This window comes from Pleurodeles waltl, chromosome 6, assembly GCF_031143425.1.
Source record: "Pleurodeles waltl isolate 20211129_DDA chromosome 6, aPleWal1.hap1.20221129, whole genome shotgun sequence".
In the NCBI taxonomy this organism is placed as follows: Eukaryota; Metazoa; Chordata; class Amphibia; order Caudata; family Salamandridae; genus Pleurodeles; species Pleurodeles waltl.
In genome coordinates, this window is record NC_090445.1 from 1,447,677,160 (window position 1) to 1,447,699,110 (window position 21,951).

General features: G+C 45.2%; 1 protein-coding gene across 1 annotated transcript in view; it reads left to right on the forward strand.

Annotated features, from left to right (window-relative positions):
- The first annotated feature begins 1,332 nt into the window (after positions 1-1,332).
- Positions 1,333-21,951, forward strand: part of FRMPD2 (FERM and PDZ domain containing 2) — a 393,759-nt gene continuing 373,140 nt past the window's right edge. The window contains exon 1 of the mRNA XM_069240896.1: positions 1,333-1,606. The gene's annotated coding sequence lies outside the window, so the exon portion shown is untranslated. The remainder of the gene's footprint in view (positions 1,607-21,951) is intronic.

Below are 21,951 nucleotides of genomic sequence, written 5' to 3' on the forward strand. Positions count from 1 at the left end.
AGAATGGTGAGGAAAAATAAGTGTTATACCCATAAAAAGAGTGCCAGTGGGCCTCACCTGAAACTTCTGGCTCAATTTAAGCCCTGAAGATGTGGCTAATGCCCATAAACATGGTGGTTGCCAAACGTGTGAGATAGATTTTGTTCTACATGCGCAACTTTAATGTAGATGTAATCAAACGTGGGATCTGCCATTGGTAAACTGGACATAAAAGAAGCCCTGGAGGCACAGTTCATACATCAAAGGAGTACTCTATGGAGTCCATCCAGGAGCGACAGCGTTCCGAAACCACCAACGGAGAAAATGATCTACATTTTCCAATGGTGTTAGGACAGCCTGAACCCAGGGCTTCTGGGTCACCACTGCTCCCATTATAACCTACCATAGACAAAGTAGTACTTTGGTTTGGGCGGGTGAGAGTTCCGTCAAGGTGGTCTTCAGTCTTGCTGAGTCGCTGCAGCCACGGTCAGATTGCCAGTGATACCATTCAACCCCTATTCGAAAGGCTGCTTGCAGATGCCAGATGTGGACTGTGTTTTTTTCTTGAGTTCTTTATGTGGCCAATCTGCCTCAGTTAATTCGCCGTGAATGTACTGGCCCCGGGAGATTGTGCTGCACAAAGGAACAAGGCTTTATGATGCTCTGCTCATTGCACCTTTGAAATTCGGGAGGGCCTCCTTGCTGTGAACTGAACAATTACGAGCCCCGTTGGCCAGGCTAGCACTCCACTCTTTTCGTTGTCTGGCATCTCCCCATCACATTGAGGCTGCTTCTGAGAAGCCCATTAACAATTCAACTGTTACCAGGAGGTGGCATTGGGGTGTGAGGTAGCAAGGCCTAAAACAACTTAAGTTTGCACGGAGAAGATTCTTCAACGCAGAACTTTCAAGTTTCCCTGGCCAATGTTTTAACAAAATAAATAACAAAAAACATTGATCCAAAAGGCAGCCAACTGGGCAATATCTGATTAAAGATCGAGATCCACGAATGTGGCCACTTTTTGGTGGTGCCGGGCCTTCTGGTTCCAATGGTTGGCCGTGGGTATGAGGCGAAGGGGCCTCGCGTGTGTGGATCAGTTGCACCGTGCCCCCACCCTCTGTAAATCTTATGTCAGCTTTGGCTCTAAAGACATGGGCTGCGTCAGGTAATCCTTGAGCTATTTCTGCACCGAAGAGTCGAGGAAGGTGCTCTGCCAATGGCAGGCACACAACAACGACAATTTGTGGTGAAAACGAATGGAAGCCTGCGGCCGGACCTCCTAGCTGCCGCTAGCCCAGGATTTCTGGTTCGGCGGTAAGGCGCGGACGCCAAGCGGCTGAACTTCGGCGGCATTCCTCGGCCGGAGTGCTTGGTTACCGAGTGCAAACAAAGGCGGCCAGCTCGGCACCTGCACGCTGCGTGTGTGACACGACGGACGGCGGGCAGCGCGACAAGTGGCGCCGAGAAGCCACAGACAGCCTCGGAATATGAATCCGCGAACACTTCTTCAGAGCAGAGCAAATCTGGCGGTTGCAGGAATCGTGGGACGATGAACCCGTAAACAGAGCGACTCCCAGAGTCACGTCTGAACGTCCAGTCTGGGGTTTATTGACCAGTGCTCCTCAGAGTAAGTGCAAGATTAAATATTTGCATCTACCGAAGGCTTAGCTACTCACTGATTTGGAGATATACTTGTTTAAACTATTTTTTTTTTTTGGGGGGGGGGGGCTTAAAAACATTATTTCCTTGCATACCTGCGCTTGTTGGCGTAGGGGATGCGGTAGGGTGTTGGCGAGGCTTAGAAGCAGTATGAATCTTCCGGGAATATCCAAGGGTCACTTAAATCTCAGTGTCTCTTTAAAGAGCCAGGCTTGTTTAACACAACTCGTTGCAGGGTTTCCTTCTTCCCAAACGGAGCACTTGAGCAGTTTTAGCAACAGGCAGCAGCTGACAGTAAACAGGAAATATTTGAGGAGCATGTGTTTACATTTATTCTAAAGCAGCTGCTCTATGGAAATACGTCTGGAAATGAATACGTTAATATCTGGACCATATGCAGATTCCCCCTTCCCCTCCAGTTATGTTGCTCTCTAACAAAAACACATCATTACATTGATTCAGTATGACTTCTGAAATTAACGTCGCATTCTTGCGTTTTATTCATCCAACTGTTGTTGGGTTCTTGTTCTCATTTTTACACCCTGTCCATTTCCCACAAACTAGAAATTCAACATCTTAAAAATGTAAAAGTCAAATATGTATAGCCCTCTCTACTCAGAAAGTAAAAATACTCACTAGGATTTTTTGTACACAGCTACTAGTGAGGGCCTTCAGATTAAAGCCTGGATAACAGGGTTAGCTCAGATAGAGATTAGAGGACTCGATCCAGTTTATGCAGTTGCGCACAAGCTATTAGCCTTACCTTTATAAGAAGTGCTGTGTCCAGTGTATCTGCCAGAAATTTAGTTATTCTAATTTTCCATTTTGCAAAAAGACGACCAGGCAGCTCCAAGAATATAGGTCGACATTGACACGAACCATGTATTGTTTGTTGCTCATTGTTTTATAAGGGTGATCGTTTTATTTGTACATCCACATACGCAAAAAAACACAGTTGCGTACGCGCTAGTGTCTGTGTTGGAAGCAAAAGGAGGGTAGTGGCTGTCACTCACACTGAAGTGATACCTTTGGTACAGGAGTGGCAGAGAACACATTTCACAAGTCACTGTGTAACAAATCTCACATGTGTGCGCCCTGGACCAGCCAAAAATAGGAACAGATGCGTGATAAGCCACCACCTGAAGGTAAGGGGACACTGGGTCCTGAGCAGAAGTTGATGGGCAGTGCTTTCTGCTCTTGGGGTCTCCGACCTGCAATGTTACAGTTGTACTAATGAAGATTCACCCTTAAAATATTGTGGTACAAGAATATGGAGAACAGAATTTTGAGGGACAAAATATTGAAAGGTAAGTGCATATAGGGAAGTATAGATTTACTATTCCTAGCTCCACATCTACGAACCAGATAAAACGTTTCACATAGGTACATATATGTGGAGTTAGTTATAGAAAATCTGGTAATAACTGGATAAACGATGAGAACATGAGTATGGATGTTTGTATGTGGAACTTGTACATTGCAAGTCAAGCCCACAGAGGAGGCTGATTGTACAGAGTCAAAGGCAAAGATACAATCAAGAAGTGTTTTAAGGTGTAGCTAGATTTGGAGAACCGAAGTGGACTGTTACTGCACCATGATGTAGTGTGCTTTAAAGAAGTGTATCTCCATCTCTAACCTAAATTAGAGCAGGGTTTGGGTGGTCTTGTTTGGTACTATAATGTCGTTCATTATCTTTGGCGCATAGAGATGATCTCTGTTTTTTTTCTTGTACTTCCTTGTCTTCAGTCGAATGTTGTGCTGGCCCTGGGTTTGTCAAGAACCATCAGAGATGGAGAGTTTTAAGCCAAGTAGGCAGAGATGCTGGTCTTGATGGCTCTGTAGATGATGCAGATGGATTGAAGAGGGTGTGAGATAGCAAAGAAAGCCAGTGCAATTCCATAAGGGTGTGATGATGTGACATTTTGTCACCTGATGAGGCATGATGTGACTTGCAAGATGCCTAAAAGGGTAGCACGCACAGCGTCCAAGAGTCAGTGGCACAGAGACTCGCTGCCATAAAGATGCAAGGGTTCAATAACTTGATTTGCAGTTCTGAAGTCATTTTCTAGGAGTAATGTCTTTCCTCTCTTTAGTAGACTGTGTTCGTTTTCATGGATTTGTTTTCCATGAGGATGCCATGGATGTCCAGGATAAATGTCAGAGGTGTGGTGTTGGGTGAAAGAGTGGTGAAATCCGTTCAGGTTCATGCTGTTAAGCCATTACTGGTGGCCAGAGATGGCTATTCCGTTGATATGGGCATCAAGCTGTATCTTGAAGTCTATGAATGATTCCAAGGTCTCTATTCACCTAGTCCAGGATTGCTGCTAAGGTTCTATGATTCAGCATAATCTGCAGTTCATGATTACTCCCTGCTTTCTGGATTTGGAAAATGGTGCGGTGTTCAGTATTACTCACAGGATTTCTCTTCATACAGTACAGAGTTAATGCCAGTTTTTTTTGTGTTTTTTGCCTGGTGTGGAACCAGGATTAATCCCAAACATATGGTTTTAGCTTTTGTCATGGTCTAACTCATATTTTATGGCTCTGTGGTTATTTGTGGGCACTGAGGTTTTGCTTGGAGTTGATAAATGGTAGTCTTTTTTTGCACAATGGAGTTAGAGAAATTTAAAGGACATCTATGAGTAAGTTAGAAGTTCAACTAGAGGAATAAGAGTTTGAGTTTAAATGAGCAGTTAGAAAGGAAAGAGGTAACCCATGGGTGACAGGAAATGATGGCTCGTATTCTTTAGTGAAGGCGTTCAGAAGAATTCTCTTGGGGTATAATAACAAAAACAGTCCTCCAGTACAGGCCACCAACAACAATAGGGAAACATTTTTTTTCTCTGTGGCTTTGATTGCATTCTCCAACATTTTGCACATTGGATTTTGGTAATTCCTAACACTAACGCTAATCCTAAATCTAAACCTAATCATAATACTAAGGCTAATCCTTCTTCTACGTGCACTTTAACCCTAAGACTAACACTAAACATAGGTCCAAAAGTTGACCTTACTGTGACACTAACCTTAAACTTACCCCAAATGAAAGCCTAAACTCCAACCATTACCCACACCCCACCGCTAACACTACTACTAGTATCCCTCATCCTAACCGTACCCTACTGCTTACCCTATTTGCAACTTTTACCTTAAGCTCAAAACTCCATGTGAGTCAATGTGTTGTTGTTGTGATGCAAATGTAGTGATATCCTACATGAAGATTTGTGCCAATGTCATGGCTTCTACATATGAGTATTTTAATGCAGGAATCTGGATGTTGTGAGGGTGCATCACAGGGCTTGTCAATAGGGTAAGTCTTCTGGGCTACTATCAATGGTCACATATTTGCCCCAGTTCTCCATAAAGACTTTTCACATTCTCCACACAATGAGAAGTCAGCACTAACCATCAGAAATATATATATGCTTTGTACTCAGAGAAAACGCGTCCTTAAACACACAATGTTCTTCCCGTGTCTTGAACTTGTGTAAAGTTGTTATAATGTGCAGCTCTCAATTGCACACTATAATCCACATTATGCCTGTAGCTCGGTGCTAAACTACATCCTAGTGCCATGTCATGCTATATAACCCCGGTCTAGAATAATAGGTAAACAAACATGCTTCTATTGTGAAGTCTACATGAAGCAACACAATAAACAACATATCTACCTTCCTTCTAATAACCCCCACTAAGCAGCGCTGAAAGCTGGGCTGAGGAGCAGTCGAGTGTAGATGGGGCCGCTTCACACAGCAGGCACCAGATCTCTGTGCTCCTTGTTACCACGTGCAGTAGTAATCACTGCTTTAACCCCAATCCAAGTCATGTAAACCGTATCCCTGTTTTCCTTTTAGTCGAATATTTTACCACCTGTTACTGTGGTAATGGTTACACCCAAATCCATTCATGTATTTTACAAGTGTTTGTTAACTTGTAAGTAGGTGACTTGCAATTGTTTTGTCGCTGAATGTGTTTTATTCTGTCTCCATCTTCATTTCTGAACCTTCATTGCTCTGTATTAAGTATTTTTAGTCTCCGAAGTATCTTTGTTTTTTATGCGTATTTTCCGCCTTCCGTTTGTCCTTGCTATTTGTACAGCTTGTGTGCTTTCACTTTTTGAAATCGCGATGAGGTTGAGGAGCGTGTGGTGGGCATTTCTAGTTTCTAAATGGAACGTGGAAGGCTGTATGGTCTTTGTAGATTTCAGAAGTATTACTCAATATGAGTTTTTATATCTTCTTTTTCCCTATTTTTATCTTGTCTGTTAATTGGGAATAAATAGTTCCATAAATCGAAGTTGGTAGTCCACAATTGTGGAAAGCGTTACTTAATGAAGCACAATTGTAAAAAAATACATAATAAATTGCAGCTTAATGCGAACGTCAGTATCTATGCTCACGTCGTTTCTATGAACAGGTTTGAATACAGATGCATGAAGGCCATATAAATGCCAGTACAGTACAATACTCTTACCAAACTAATTCACAATACTCCCCCACCTCAGTGCCCCCCCAACCCTTTATTCTCCCCTCCCGGGTCTCAGTCTCTTGAGCACCCGCAGCAGGGCCTAATTTGAGAAACGCTTGATGCTGTTTTGTTGGAAGGCCCCTAATGAGCAGAGCCTGCCAACAGGGGTTTATGAAATCCTGCCCTCAGATATAATCTTATTGAGGCGCTTTCGTTTATTGACATATGTTACATCGTTCAATGAAACCAGCGTCAGCGTAGTCAATTCAAAACTGTATTACATAAGAAAATAGACGGGGGTAAAAACAACTGGTTTTACCAATATTTCATTGTGAATAATTCAGCTTTGTATCTATTCCTGCTACTTAGGCCCAACTGCGTAATTCCAGAGCGCCCCCTGTTCAAATTGAACGTCTTCAAGCAGCCTCGAAGTATTAGCCAAGAGGGCTTTAAGATGTACAGTATTTTGCTTGTCTCTTTACATGAATGTACCCACAAGTCCAAGCTGGTGAAAAGCATTTGTGTCCTGATGGATGACTGTGACGCACAAGGCAATGGGTTGCTTGGGTCTATTTCTATCTGTTTCTGCTGGGATACGTGGGTGGCTAGACATCAGTAGTATTTTGAACAAGGGTTTGTAAGTTCTGTAACTAAGCAAAACCACCGTTTCTTCCGTGGGCTATTTCTTGAGTATCGGCTTTGCTCTCGCATGAAACCCATTTCACTCATTATTCCTGATGAGCTTTGTGTTTTTATAGTGCTCAAATGAAACTTTTTTCATCTGCAAAGAACTACGAGCAAGGGAATCCTTTCCCTTGTAACTCAAAAATGTGAGGTCTTTCAAGGACTTTTCCTCTGAGATGTTTAGAATTTGGGGGTCCTAGGAAGAGGATGGCAGGAACAGCCTCATTGAGACTACTCTAAGGGCCAGATGTAGCAAAGGTTTTTACCCATTCTGTGTCTATGGGAAAAAGTGTTCGTACATATTTTTCGACCACTTTGCAAACCCCTGTTTATACAGTATTCCCTGTTTTGACGTTTAACACCTCTAGCAATTGCCGGGTGTGATTCATTCCTCACCTTTCGTTACATTTCGTAGGTCAAACCTGCTGTAATTTAACAGAGGGAAAGAGTATAGTGTTCATGGTGACAGGTGGATATGTAAGCACCAAAATCCAAATGTTGTCCCTTAGAAACTCAGAATAGGTGTGGTTTATTTCATCTGATAAACTCTGAACCCAGGAGAGTTGTATCAAGTGCTGTAAATAGCACCTTCCCCTACAGGGCACTCCTAATCAAGGCTTTGGAGAATTAACCTTTCATAATAGAACTCACAATCACATCTTAAGTACTCATAACATGAGAAACGTATCACTTAGAACTACCATAGTCTCCTTTTGTTACATGGGGGTTAATTAGCACTTAGGGACAACTTGCAATGTTAAGCATTTCCACCATGTTTGCTTTCCGTGCTACCTGGCAACTGTATTGTATGCAAAGGGAAAAGATTAGCGTTTGTGTCCAGTGTTAGAAATGTTAAGAAAATTACTAATAAATTCACAGAAAGATACAGCATTTTAGAACTTTATAGTGATTCCAGGAGCCCAGGAAATAAAAGGTAGAGGGAATTCCAATCTACAGTATAATGTGAGAGAAGTGTACTGATATCACCATGATTAACTAGAAAGAAACATAAGGCCCATATTTATACTTCTTTAGCGCCGCATTTGCGCACTTTTTTTGACGCAAAAGCGGCGCAAACTTACAAAATACTATTGTATTTTGTAAGTTTGCACCACTTTTGCTTCAAAAAGCAGCGCAAATGCGGCACAAAAAAAGTATAAATACGGACCTAAATCAATTGGAAAAACCTAATTAACATAGACTAACCCTAACTAGTAAGCGAAGTGTTCAAATAATATTTGTGAGAAAGTGGGACTAGTCTGAAATGTAGATGCCAAAAAGGGAATATTGTGCAGAAAGACACTAGATACCGTCTGTGTTACTGTACTAACCATACTTATCCTCTAATAACCAACAATCTAAACACTCCAGTGAGATCCTGGCCAAAGCAAACTGTACTGGAAATTGGAAAAAATGTTTGACAAAGATACAGGAAAAATCAGACAAAACCCCAGTAGAATAAGAGGGGTGTATGGGGGTTGTTGACATTGTCACTGGAATCTGGGTAGCACAAGCTGCAATGTAGCCTTGTTGCACTGTTTCCTTTTTGAGTATTTGAAGCTGATAGATTGCATATTTGATTATGACCATCATAAGTGGACTGTATCTTATATTATTATTCTTATCTTATAGGTAAAGACTTGCGCCTTGTGTTTGAGGGGAGGTGAAATGTACTGATTATGTGACAGTGGCCCTGAAGCAGTTATTGCCACAGGAACAATGTTAGATTGCAGAGCCTTAAAAATGTATCCCCCCACCTTGATGAAACGTGTGGTCTATTACAAGCTGGCATCTAGGAACTATATGCAGAAGTATTCCTATGGGTGGATGGGAACCCATGATGAGGATGGAGATTTTATAAGTCTTCTATTGGACAATGTTACATCAAGTTCTGGTAACAGAAAAGGGACTCAATATGATTTGCTGGAGCTCTTCGTTGATAGGTGATCATAGAATTTTCTTTTGGGAACTCCCTAAGATTTTTGTAATTTTGTATCTTGAACAGAGAATGAGGAGCCACTCAAATGTGATTTGTACCGTTACAGGACCTTGAGCTGGAAAAGGGTCTTCCAGCAAAGGCTACGTCTGCGCTGGCAGCAGTGCAACCTCTGGTGGAGGGACATTGAAACTATTTCATAGAGTGGTTGATGTGCAGTGCAGAGTGGCTTGATGGCGATTTGCTTGGTCATTTTCAGCCCTTTGAATGCTAGAAAAGCTAGGGAGATGGGATCCCAAGGTTGAAGACGAACCCAGAGTTTTGCTGCTCAGCTTTGAACCCTCTAGAGTCTGGGGAAAAGTATTCCAATGAACTAAGAGTTTATTCAGTATAGCCCAGACAAGAATGCACAAGCACAATAGTAGCGTGGAGTGTCTTGCTGAAATTGCAGGAAAGAAAATAGCCATCTGGGTGACCAGGGCAGTGGAAGAAGATCTGACTATGTAATAGAATTTTTATGGGAAGGTAGATGGCCCAACTCAGTCAGCCTGTAGAATGATACTTAAGACTTCCATTTTATTGCAATATAGTTTTAACTCCTTCTGGTCATCCAGTTCTTGACTGCAAAAACGCATTTTCATAGCACACATGTGTCTGAGTCAGGTGACCATGCCAGTTTCAGGATGACCTTGGTGTCATCTGTGTAGCAGCTGTAACAAGTACATTTAAAAGACTTGATCAAGATGGAACAGAATCCCCCATTAGCTTTTAACCTCTATTTTTTGTTCTTTAGGGTGGTAAGAGCCTTCCAGTATGCTGACACACCCCGTCACCCCCACAGTCTCATTTACAGAAATAATCTCTTCAACTGGTATCATAGTTGAACGCGTAAATGTTATGGGGAGGTGTAGGTCAAACCACCCTCTACATTGTGAAAGGCCTTGTCTTTGTGTTAGTCTTTAAACAAAATGGCAACAGTGGCCATGGTTTGCAGCTTTACCCTCTACCTTGTTGCTGATATTCTGTAATTGATGTTTGAGAAGTAACTGCATCTGTTGCAAACCCAGGATTTGTATTGGAAAAGACAATCTTGCTTTGCCAGTTGGGGCACTGTCTTCTCAGGTCAGGAGGTGGATGAAGTACCATTTGCAATTATCATCCCTTTGATGTTGTTGAAGTTTTTGGCTCCCCTAGAAGGTGGCTGTTGAAAGACCTTTACCCCCTACCTTTCTTGGATTTCTGTCCAAATTGGAAAGGAGAGTTACATTACTATTGCCTTGTTTGAAAGCTTTTGCAGGAACTGCAATTACAAGTTGTTAGACCTGACATCCTTAGCGTGGTCGCGCCTGTCTTTTTTGCCTCTGCTTTACATGTTTTGACTGTGTGCTGGACTCTATTTTTGCTGTTTTTGTTACTTTGGGCACTTTACCACTGTGCTAAAGTGCAAGTGCTTCTGTTTACATTGTATGTGTAATTGGCTTTTTCATGATTGGCATATTTGACTTACTTGTAAGTCCCTAGTAAAGCACACTGGAGGTTCCCAGGGCCTGTAAATCAAATGCTACTAGTGGGACTGCAGCACTGGTTGTGTCACCCACATAAGTAGCCCTGTGAACATGGCACAGACCAGCCACTGCTGTGTCTGTGTGTGCAGTTTTAAACTGCCAGTTCGACCTGGCAAGTGTACCCACTTGCCAGGCCCAAACTTTCCCATTTTAAGGTAGGCTGTAGGTAGGCCCATGGGCAGAGTGTAGTGTATTTTAAAGGTGGAACATGTACTGATGTGTTTTACATGTTCCAACAGTGACATTTGTTTTTCACCGTTGCAAGGCCTATCTCCCTCATAGGTTAGCATAGGGACTCCTTTATATAACTTTTAAGTGCAGTTTCCCTTTGGGAGAAGATGGAAGTTGGAGTTTGGTGCCTCTGAACTCACTAGTTAAAAATGCATATTTTGGTAAAGTTGGTTTTTAGATTGTCAGTTTGAAAATTCCACTTTTAGAAAGTGGGAATTCTCCTGCTTAAACCATTCTGTGACTCTGCCTATTTGTGGATTCCCTGTCTGGGTCAGGCTGACAGTTGGGCTGTTTGTGAATCCCGTCTAGAAAGTGAGACAAAGGGAGCTGGGGTGTAGCCTGCATATTCTGATGGGCCATCTGAGCTAGAGTGGAGAAAGAAAAGGTCACTTACACCTGAATGGGCTATGCCTGCCCTCACACAATGCAGTTTCCGACCCACTAGTGTGTGTCTGAGGCCTGGCCTAGGCAAGGCAGGAGCCTGTAAATAACAGAGACTTTCCTTTGAAGTTTGCCTACTTCAAAGGCAGAAAGGAGTATAAGTAGTGGACCCAAAACCCCAGATTTTTAGATTACTTCTGGAATCAAGAGGAACCCCTGCCAAGGTGAAGAGCTGGAGGAGGAGTACTGCACCCTTGCCTATGACTGTGCTGTGCTTTGCCGGATTGGCCTGCAATTGCCGCTTCTGCCTGAAAGAGGACAAAGACTAAACTTTGTGGTTTATTCCTGCTTGTGAAGAATCTCCAAGGACTTGGATTGAGCTTACCTCCAGTTTTGAAGTCTCAGGGTAAGCAAAAACTTCCTCTGCCAGCACCTGGACTTTCTGCTGAGACTCTTGCCCTGCCAAGTGGTGCCCTGTCCAGTCTCTGGGCCCTTAAGAGGTGAGGTTTTACTGAAATCCACGCACAGAACACTGTGTAGGGAAATGTTTGGCACACCACAATGCTGAAAAACAACACGCCACCTGCTTCGCGGCTAAAATCGATGCTCCACCTGCATTAAAGCTGGGAGATCGACGCATCGCAGCTGGAGAAACGACACAGCACCCACTTGCGGCTGCTGATAACGACACAAACCCCGTGCAGCGCGGTTTGCTAACACCCTGTAACTGGATTTCTCCCACATCATCGCTGGGCATCAAAGTCATCATGAACCTGCGCGGATCCGAGATTCCCTGTCTGGAAATCGACGCATTGCTCTCTTGCGGGAAAGAAAAACAGTGCATCGCTGACCTGACCAGAGAAGAAATGACGCACTGACTCGCTTGCGAGAAAGGAATCCACGCATCACTGACTTTTCTGATGCACGCTCGCCCGTGCTGCTTTATTTTTGACGCAAACCAGGTACTCTGTATTAAATCAACATTTCCATTGTTTTCTATGGAGTGAGTGTAAAGAAATGGCTCCCTGTTGCAGTTACCCCCCACTTTTTGCCTGATACTGATGCTGACTTGACTGAGAAGTGTGCTGGGACCCTGCTAACCAGGCCCCAGCACCAGTGTTCTTTCACCTAAAATGTACTTTTGATTTCACAATTGGCACACCCTGGCATCCAGGTAAGTCCCTTGTAACTGGTACCCCTGGTACCAAGGGCCCTGATGCCAGGGAAGGTCTCTAAGGGCTGCAGAATATCTTATGCCACCCTGGGGACCCCTCACTCAGCACAGACACACTGCTTGCCAGCTTGTGTGTGCTGATGAGAACAAAACGAGTAAGTCGACATGGCACTCCCCTCAGGGTGCCATGCCAACCTCACACTGCCTATGCAGTATAGATAAGTCACCCCTCTAGTAAGCCTTACAGCCCTAAGGCAGGGTGCACTATACCATAGGTGAGGGCACCAGTGCATGAGCACTATGCCCCTACAGTGTCTAAGCAAAACCTTAGACATTGTAAGTGCAGGGTAGCTATAAGAGTATATGGTCTGGGAGTCTGTCAAAAACGAACTCCACAGCTCCATAATGGCTACACTGAATACTGGGAAGTTTGGTATCAAACTTCTCAGAATAATAAACCCACACTGATGCCAGTGTTGGATTTATTAAAAAATGCACACAGAGGGCATCTTAGAGATACCCCCTGTATTTTACTCAATTGTTCAGTGCAGGACTGACTGGTCTGTGCCAGCCTGCTGCTGAGAGACGAGTGTCTGACCTCATGCGGTGAGAGCCTTTGTGCTCTCTGAGGACAGAAACAAAGCCTGCTCTGGGTGGAGGTGCTTCACACCTCCCCCCTGCAGGAACTGTAACACCTAGCAGTGAGCTTCAAAGGCTCAAGCTTCGTGTTACAATGCCCCAGGGCACTCCAGCTAGTGGAGATGCCCGCCTCCTGGTCCCAGCCCCCACTTTTGGCGGCAAGTCCAGGAGAGATAATGAGAAAAACAAGGAGGAGTCACTGGCCAGTCAGGACAGCCCCTAAGGTGTCCTGAGCTGAGGTGACTCTGACTTTTAGAAATCCTCCATCTTGTAGAAGGAGGATTCCCCCAATAGGGATAGGAATGTGACCCCCTCCACTTGGTAGGAGGCACAAAGAGGGTGTACCCACCCTCAGGGCTAGTAGCCATTGGCTACTAACCCCCCAGACCTAAACACGCCCTTAAATTTAGTATTTAAGGGCTCCTCTGAACCTAAGAATTTAGATTCCTGAAACTACAAGAAGAAGAGGACTGCTGAGCTGAAAAACCCCTGCAGAGGAAGAACAGAAGACACCAACTGCTTTGGCTCCAGACTTACCGGCCTGTCTCCTGCCTTCCAAAGAAACCTGCTCCAGCGACGCTTTCCAAGGGACCAGCGACCTCTGAATCCTCTGAGGACTGCCCTGCTTCGAGAAAGACAAGAAACTCCAGAGGACAGCGGCCCTGCTCCAAAAGAACTGCAACTTTGTTTCAAGTAGCAGATTTAAAGACCCCTGCAACTCCCCACAAGAAGCGTGAGACTTGCAACACTGCACCCGGCGACCCCGACTTGACTGGTGGGGAACCAACACCTCAGGGAGGACCCTCCGGCGACTCCAAGACTGTGAGTAACCAAAGTTGTCCCCCCTGAGCCCCCACAGCGACGCCTGCAGAGGGAATCCCGAGGCTCCCCCTGACCGCGACTGCCTGAACTCCATTTCCTGACGGCTGGAAAAGACCCTGCACCCGCAGCCCCCAGCACCTAAAGGAATGGAACTCCTGTGCAGGAGTGACCCCCAGGAGGCCCTCTCCCTTGCCCAGGTGGTGGCTACCCCGAGGAGCCCCCCCTTGCCTGCCTGCAACGCTGAAGAGATCCCTTGATCTCCCATAGGAAACTATTGGAAACCCGACGCGTGTTCCCACACTGCACCCGGCCGCCTCCGCGCTGCTGAGGGTGTACTTTTTGTGTGGACTTGTGTCCCCCCCGGTGCCCTACAAAACCCCCCTGGTCTGCCCTCCGAAGATGCGGGTACTTACCTGCTGGCAAACTGGAACCGGGGCACCCCCTTCTCTCCATTATAGCCTATGTGTTTTGGGCACCTCTTTGACCTCTGCACCTGACCGGCCTTGAGCTGCTGGTGTGGTGACTGGGGTTGCTCTGAACCCCCAACGGTGGGCTACCTTGGACCCAAACCTGAGACTTGTAAGTGATTTATTTACCTGACAAAACTAACAAAAACTTACCTCCCCCAGGAACTGTGAAAATTGCAGTGTCCACTTTTAAAACAGCTTATTGTGTTTTATGTGAAAAGTATACATGCTAATGTAATGATTCAAAGTTCCTAAAGTACTTACCTGCAATACCTTTCAAATGAGATATTACATGTAGAATTTGAACCTGTGGTTCTTAAAATAAACTAAGAAAAGATATTTTTCTATAACAAAACCTATTGGCTGGATTTGTCTCTGAGTGTGTGTTCCTCATTTATTGCCTGTGTGTATGTACAACAAATGCTTAACACTACTCCTTGGATAAGCCTACTGCTCGACCACACTACCACAAAATAGAGCATTAGTATTATCTCTTTTTGCCACTATCTTACCTCTAAGGGGAACCCTTGGACTCTGTGCATGCTATTCCTTACTTTGAAATAGCACATACAGAGCCAACTTCCTACATTGGTGGATCAGCGGTGGGGTACAAGACTTTGCATTTGCTGGACTACTCAGCCAATACCTGATCACACGACAAATTCCAAAAATTGTCATTAGAAATTGATTTTTGCAATTTGAACTATTTTTCTAAATTCTTAAAAAGTCCTGCTAGGGCCTTGTGTTAGTCCATGTTAGCATTGCTTTTAGAGTTTAAAAGTTTGGTAAAAGTTTGAATTAGATTCTAGAACTAGTTTTTAGATTCTTAAAAAGTATTCCAACTTTTAGAAGCATAATGTCTAATACAGATGTGAATGTGGTGGAACTCGACACCACACCTTACCTCCATCTACAGATGAGAGAGCTAAGGTCACTCTGTAAACTAAAGAAAATAGCAATGGGCTCCAGACCTTCCAAACTACAGCTCCAGGAGCTGTTGGCAGAGTTTGAAAGAGCCAACCCCTCTGAGGATGGCAACACAGAGGATGAGTATAGTGACTTGGAGGGTGATTCCCCCCCACCAGTCCTATCTAGGGAGGACAGGGCCTCTCAAGCCCTGACTCCAAGCATAATAGTCAGAGATGCTGGCTCCCTCACAGGAGGGACCAACCTCTCTGAAATCACTGAGGATAACTCCAGTGAAGAGGACATCCAGTTAGCCAGGATGGCCAAAAGATTGGCTTTGGAAAGACAGATCCTAGCCATAGAAAGGGAAAGACAAGAGATGGGCCTAGGACCCATCAATGGTGGCAGCAACATAAATAGGGTCAGAGATTCTCCTGACATGTTGAAAATCCCTAAAGGGATTGTAACTAAATATGAAGATGGTGATGACATCACCAAATGGTTCACAGCTTTTGAGAGGGCTTGTGTAACCAGAAAAGTGAACAAATCTCACTGGGGTGCTCTCCTTTGGGAAATGTTCACAGGAAAGTGTAGGGATAGACTCCTCACACTCTCTGGAAATGATGCAGAATCTTATGACCTCATGAAGGGAACCCTGATTGAGGGCTTTGGATTCTCCACTGAGGAGTATAGAATTAGATTCAGGGGGGCTCAAAAATCCTCGAGCCAGACCTGGGTTGATTTTGTAGACTACTCAGTGAAAACACTGGATGGTTGGGTAACTGGAAATGAAGTGCATGACTATGTTGGGCTTTATAATTTGTTTATGAAAGAACACATTTTAAGTAACTGCTTCAATGAAAAGTTGCATCAGTATCTGGTAGACCTAGGTCCAATTTCTCCCCAAGAATTGGGAAAGAAGGCAGACCACTGGGTCAAGACTAGGGTAACCAAAACTTCCACTGGGGGTGACCAAAAGAAAGGGGTTACAAAGCCTCCCCAGGAGAAAGTGGGTGACACTAGAAATAAAGAAAAAGAGTCCTCTGTAGGCCCCCAAAAACCAGACCAGGTGGGTGGGCCCCGAGACACAACCCAAAACAAAAGTGGGTACCAGGGTAAGAACTGGGATGCCACTAAGGCATGGTGCCATAACTGTAGACAGACAGGGCACCACACCAAGGACACTTCTTGTCCCAAAAACAAACCCCCTAGCAAAATCCCAGGGGTAACCAGTGTAGCCATTGGGGATGACTCCTCAGATGAGGAGGTCTTCATAGCCTTCAACTGGAAAAAGGGCCCAACTGGTGAGTTGGAGATTCCAGAGGGAAGTAGACACTTCCACCACCTACTGGTGAATGGAATCCCAGCCACTGCCCCGAGAGACACTTGTGCCAGTCACACTATTGTGCATGACAGGCTGGTGTTCTCAAACCAGTACATCCCAGGTGAGACTGCCAGAGTAAGAGTTAGCCCAGACAGGGTCACTGATAGGCCTGTGGCTTTTGTGCCCATAGAAGTGGGTGGGACTTTTAGCTGGAGAAGGGTGGTAGTCAGTACAGACCTCCCCCTTGATTGTCTCCTTGGAAATGACTACCGAGAGGTTAGTCAGAGCCCAAGAGAGGAAGTGGTCCAGTGCCAGTCCTCTCCCAAGGATTCTGGAGGTCCTGCCTCTGCAGTAAATGCAAGTAGGCCCCAGAAGAAAAAGAAAAGGAAACAGAGTAGGAAAGGTGGACAACCTTTAGCCAAGGTTCCAGCAAGCCAAGGAGATTCTGCTCCAGTAGGGGAGAACTCCAAAAGTGGCTCTGATAAAGTCCAACCTGACCCACAAGAAGTCCTGGCTAGTCAGGCAACTGTTACGTCTGAGTGGGTGGCTCCTCAGCTAACAGAAGAAAGAGTGGAAGAAGGGTGTTTACTACAAGATGTGGTAACCCCCCACTCTAATACAGCAGACAGGCACCCTGAACCCAAAGAAGCCTGTAACTTAGCCCCTTCCCTTGTAGGTGAAGAGCTAAATGTGTGGTTCTGGGCACTGACAGCTGTCAGTGGCCTCTGCTGGGTGTTAGCCTTTATGGCTGCACTATCCTTGGCATGGTGGTCTGACCCCATGCCAAATAGCAAGTTAGGCCCCCTGACCCTGTTGGTCATGGTGGGGTTACTCCAGCTCTGGGTAACCTCTTTGGGTAAGCTAGGGGTGACCCTGGCTAAGATAAGATTAGCAGAGGTGGATACCTCTAACCCCAAAATAGAGAGAATGGGTGAAGACATAAAAGCACAGACAAGAGGCAGTTCAGATTAGGTCCTGTCACTGTGGAAGTGGGTCAGTTCCCCAGAGGGAATGACCTGGACAGGAGGATGTAAGGCAGAGTAGGCCCTGCAACAAACCAGCCTATTTCCTCTACTCTTCCTCGCCTGACAGACTAGGAAGACTCTCCCAGCTTTGGCTGAGTCTCCTGGCCTGTGGGCTGGGGGGGGCTTGTGTAAAGAAATGGCTCCCTGTTGCAGTTACCCCCCACTTTTTGCCTGATACTGATGCTGACTTGACTGAGAAGTGTGCTGGGACCCTGCTAACCAGACCCCAGCACCAGTGTTCTTTCACCTAAAATGTACTTTTGATTCCACAAGTGGCACTCCATGGCATCCAGGTAAGTCCCTTGTAACTGGTACCCCTGGTACCAAGGGCCCTGATGCCAGGGAAGGTCTCTAAGGGCTGCAGCATATCTTATGCCACCCTGGGGACCCCTCACTCGGCACAGACACACTGCTTGCCAGCTTGTGTGTGCTGATGAGAACAAAACGAGTAAGTCGACATGGCACTCCCCTCAGGGTGCCATGCCAACCTCACACTGCCTATGCAGTATAGATAAGTCACCCCTCTAGTAGGCCTTACAGCCCTAAGGCAGGGTGCACTATACCATAGGTGAGGGCACCAGTGCATGAGCACTATGCCCCTACAGTGTCTAAGCAAAACCTTAGACATTGTAAGTGCAGGGTAGCCATAAGAGTATGTGGTCTGGGAGTCTGTCAAAAACGAACTCCACAGCTCCATAATGGCTACACTGAATACTGGGAAGTTTGGTATCAAACTTCTCAGAATAATAAACCCACACTGATGCCAGTGTTGGATTTATTAAAAAATGCACACAGAGGGCATCTTAGAGATACCCCCTGTATTTTACTCAATTGTTCAGTGCAGGACTGACTGGTCTGTGCCAGCCTGCTGCTGAGAGACGAGTGTCTGACCTCATGCGGTGAGAGCCTTTGTGCTCTCTGAGGACAGAAACAAAGCCTGCTCTGGGTGGAGGTGCTTCACACCTCCCCCCTGCAGGAACTGTAACACCTAGCAGTGAGCTTCAAAGGCTCAAGCTTCGTGTTACAATGCCCTAGGGCACTCCAGCTAGTGGAGATGCCCGCCTCCTGGACCCAGCCCCCACTTTTGGCGGCAAGTCCAGGAGAGATAATGAGAAAAACAAGGAGGAGTCACTGGCCAGTCAGGACAGCCCCTAAGGTGTCCTGAGCTGAGGTGACTTTGACTTTTAGAAATCCTCCATCTTGTAGAAGGAGGATTCCCCCAATAGGGATAGGAATGTGACCCCCTCCCCTTGGGAGGAGGCACAAAGAGGGTGTACCCACCCTCAGGGCTAGTAGCCATTGGCTACTAACCCAGCAGACCTAAACACGCCCTTAAATTTAGTATTTAAGGGCTCCCCTGAACCTAAGAATTTAGATTCCTGAAACTACAAGAAGAAGAGGACTGCTGAGCTGAAAAACCCCTGCAGAGGAAGAACAGAAGACACCAACTGCTTTGGCTCCAGACTTACCGGCCTGTCTCCTGCCTTCCAAAGAAACCTGCTCCAGCGACGCTTTCCAAGGGACCAGCGACCTCTGAATCCTCTGAGGACTGCCCTGCTTCGAGAAAGAAAAGAAACTCCTGAGGACAGCGGCCCTGCTCCAAAAGAACTGCAACTTTGTTTCAAGTAGCAGATTTAAAGACCCCTGCAACTCCCCGCAAGAAGCGTGAGACTTGTAACACTGCACCTGGCGACCCCGACTCGACTGGTGGAGAACCAACACCTCAGGGAGGACCCTCCGGCGACTCCAAGACTGTGAGTAACCAAAGTTGTCCCCCCTGACCCCCCACAGCGACGCCTGCAGAGGGAATCCCGAGGCTCCCCCTGACCGCGACTGCCTGAACTCCATTTCCTGACGGCTGGAAAAGACCCTGCACCCGCAGCCCCCAGCACCTAAAGGAACGGAACTCCTGTGCAGGAGTGACCCCCAGGAGGCCCTCTCCCTTGCCCAGGTGGTGGCTACCCAGAGGAGCCCCCCCTTGCCTGCCTGCAACGCTGAAGAGATCCCTTGATCTCCCATAGGAAACTATTGGAAACCCGACGCGTGTTCCCACACTGCACCCGGCCGCCCCCGCGCTGCTGAGGGTGTACTTTTTGTGTGGACTTGTGTCCCCCCCGGTGCCCTACAAAACCCCCCTGGTCTGCCCTCCGAAGACGCGGGTACTTACCTGCTGGCAGACTGGAACCGGGGCACCCCCTTCTCTCCATTATAGCCTATGTGTTTTGGGCACCTCTTTGACCTCTGCACCTGACCGGCCCTGAGCTGCTGGTGTGGTGACTTTGGGGTTGCTCTGAACCCCCAACGGTGGGCTACCTTGGACCCAAACCTGAGACTTGTAAGTGATTTACTTACCTGACAAAACTAACAAAAACTTACCTCCCCAGGAACTGTGAAAATTGCACTGTGTCCACTTTTAAAACAGCTTATTGTGTTTTATGTGAAAAGTATACATGCTAATGTAATGATTCAAAGTTCCTAAAGTACTTACCTGCAATACCTTTCAAATGAGATATTACATGTAGAATTTGAACCTGTGGTTCTTAATATACACTAAGAAAAGATATTTTTCTATAACAAAACCTATTGGCTGGATTTGTCTCTGAGTGTGTGTTCCTCATTTATTGCCTGTGTGTATGTACAACAGATGCTTAACACTACTCCTTGGATAAGCCTACTGCTCGACCACACTACCACAAAATAGAGCATTAGTATTATCTCTTTTTGCTACTATCTTACCTCTAAGGGGAACCCTTGGACTCTGTGCATGCTATTCCTTACTTTGAAATAGCACATACAGAGCCAACTTCCTACAGTAAGACTCTTATTCTTTTGAAAATTCATATCTTGACTTGTATATGTTGGACGTTTGTAGTTTTGTTCTTGTTTGATTTAGATAAATATTACCAATTTTTCTAAACTGGTGCAATGTTTATTTTGTAATGTTTTCACTGTATTACTGTGTGTCGTGGTACAAATACTTTACACAGTGCCTTTGAGATAAGCCTGACGGCTTGTGCCAAGCTACCAAGGGGGTGAGCAGGGTTTATCTTGTGTGTGTAACTTCATTGCCCTGACTAGAGTGAGGGTCCCTGCTTGGACCGAGTGCAAACTGACTGCCAACCAGAGACCCCATTTCTAACACAAGGCTACAGAGCAAGTTAGCCTTTTATGATTCTTAATATGTAGTCACTGGGCCAACTGAGCCTTTGGTCCTCAGGTAAGGATGTATTTATATTTATTATTAAATATGTTGCTCTTATGTTCTGTAACCTGTGATTAGCATTCAGAAATGTTTGAGGTTTTAGAGTGGAAACTGGAAAACCATTGCTTAATATTTGTAATAGTTAATTTGATGTGGGCATATCCAAGCCTCATTCTCTCTTAACATTTAATCAGGTTTGTGCATAATCCCTCCTTACTTAGTAAACATTGTCAAGCAGTCAGCTGCTATAAATTCCCTGTGGCACCTGGGGTCATCTGGGTCAGATAAGGCTTGGTTCATCCAAAATAAGAATTTTACTATAAACTGATTTCACCTACCTTCATGATACTCTGTCTTGCTGAAATGGTAGGTTAACAAGAACTGCGTGGCACCTGTGTGTCGCGGTACCTGGTACAAGGCTTTAATGCTTGTGCTGCTATTTACTTCAGTTTTACACTACAAAAATTTACTTATTTACGAGTTTTCTGTAGTACTCTGTTACTTGGGAGCAGGTGGGTGCTGTCTAAGTAGGACAACAAATTACGTGTAACACTGGAGATCACAGAAACCTGCAGCTTATAATAAAGAAATCAAAAAGCGACAGCTAATCAGTTGGGCTCAAGAATGGAAACAGATATACTTTGGCAGGGTGAGTCTTGAAATGTCTTCATAAAGACATTGCATTGGGGTTTGTATATATCTTTCTGCTGAGTAGAGATTTCCAGAAGGCACTGGCCAATCCTGGGGTCTTGGGACTGGAGTTTCTAAAGCAATATATTCTTGCTCGAAAGATCATTTCTACCACTAGGTACATTGAGCAAGGAAGAGGTGTTATGATGCAGGGCTTTGTATGTAAGGCATCCCAGGTTGGATTTACTTCTCACCTCAATGAGAGTCCGATATAATGCTGATGCAATGGGGGTTATGCAATTATACTTCCTTAAGGGTGATAACAATTTATCTATAGCCTAGAAGGCGGCTTCTGGTAGACCCACCAGGAGTTGATTGCCAAAATCCAATCTTGACATATTCTATGCACGCACAATAGCCTTGAGTTGTTAGGTGTCAAAAGTGTCTTAGCTTTCTTCAGAGCAGGAAGGTGAAACTTTAATACTTTATTAATGTGTGTTACCACTGAAATTGCCTTTATTGAGTATAATACTAGTGAGACCACAGAGGGGAATAAGGGAGAAATATCTACACTTGTCAGTTCTTTAATTAAATATCAGTCAAAATCTGTTTTGAATTTTGGTGGAAACAGAATAGATGTGGTATTTTTAAGGTTTATTTTTGTCGTTAGTTATTATCTATGGTTGCAGCTTGATGAGGACTGAGTGCAGGATGATAACATCATAGAACAAGGAACTTTTGAAGTAGACCGGGTGTAAGTTTCATACTAATGAAGAGAAACTCCTATACCCTCACAAATAAAACTTAGTGACTCAAGGCACACATTGAAAGGCAAGAGGGTGATATGGAGCCCTGAGGTT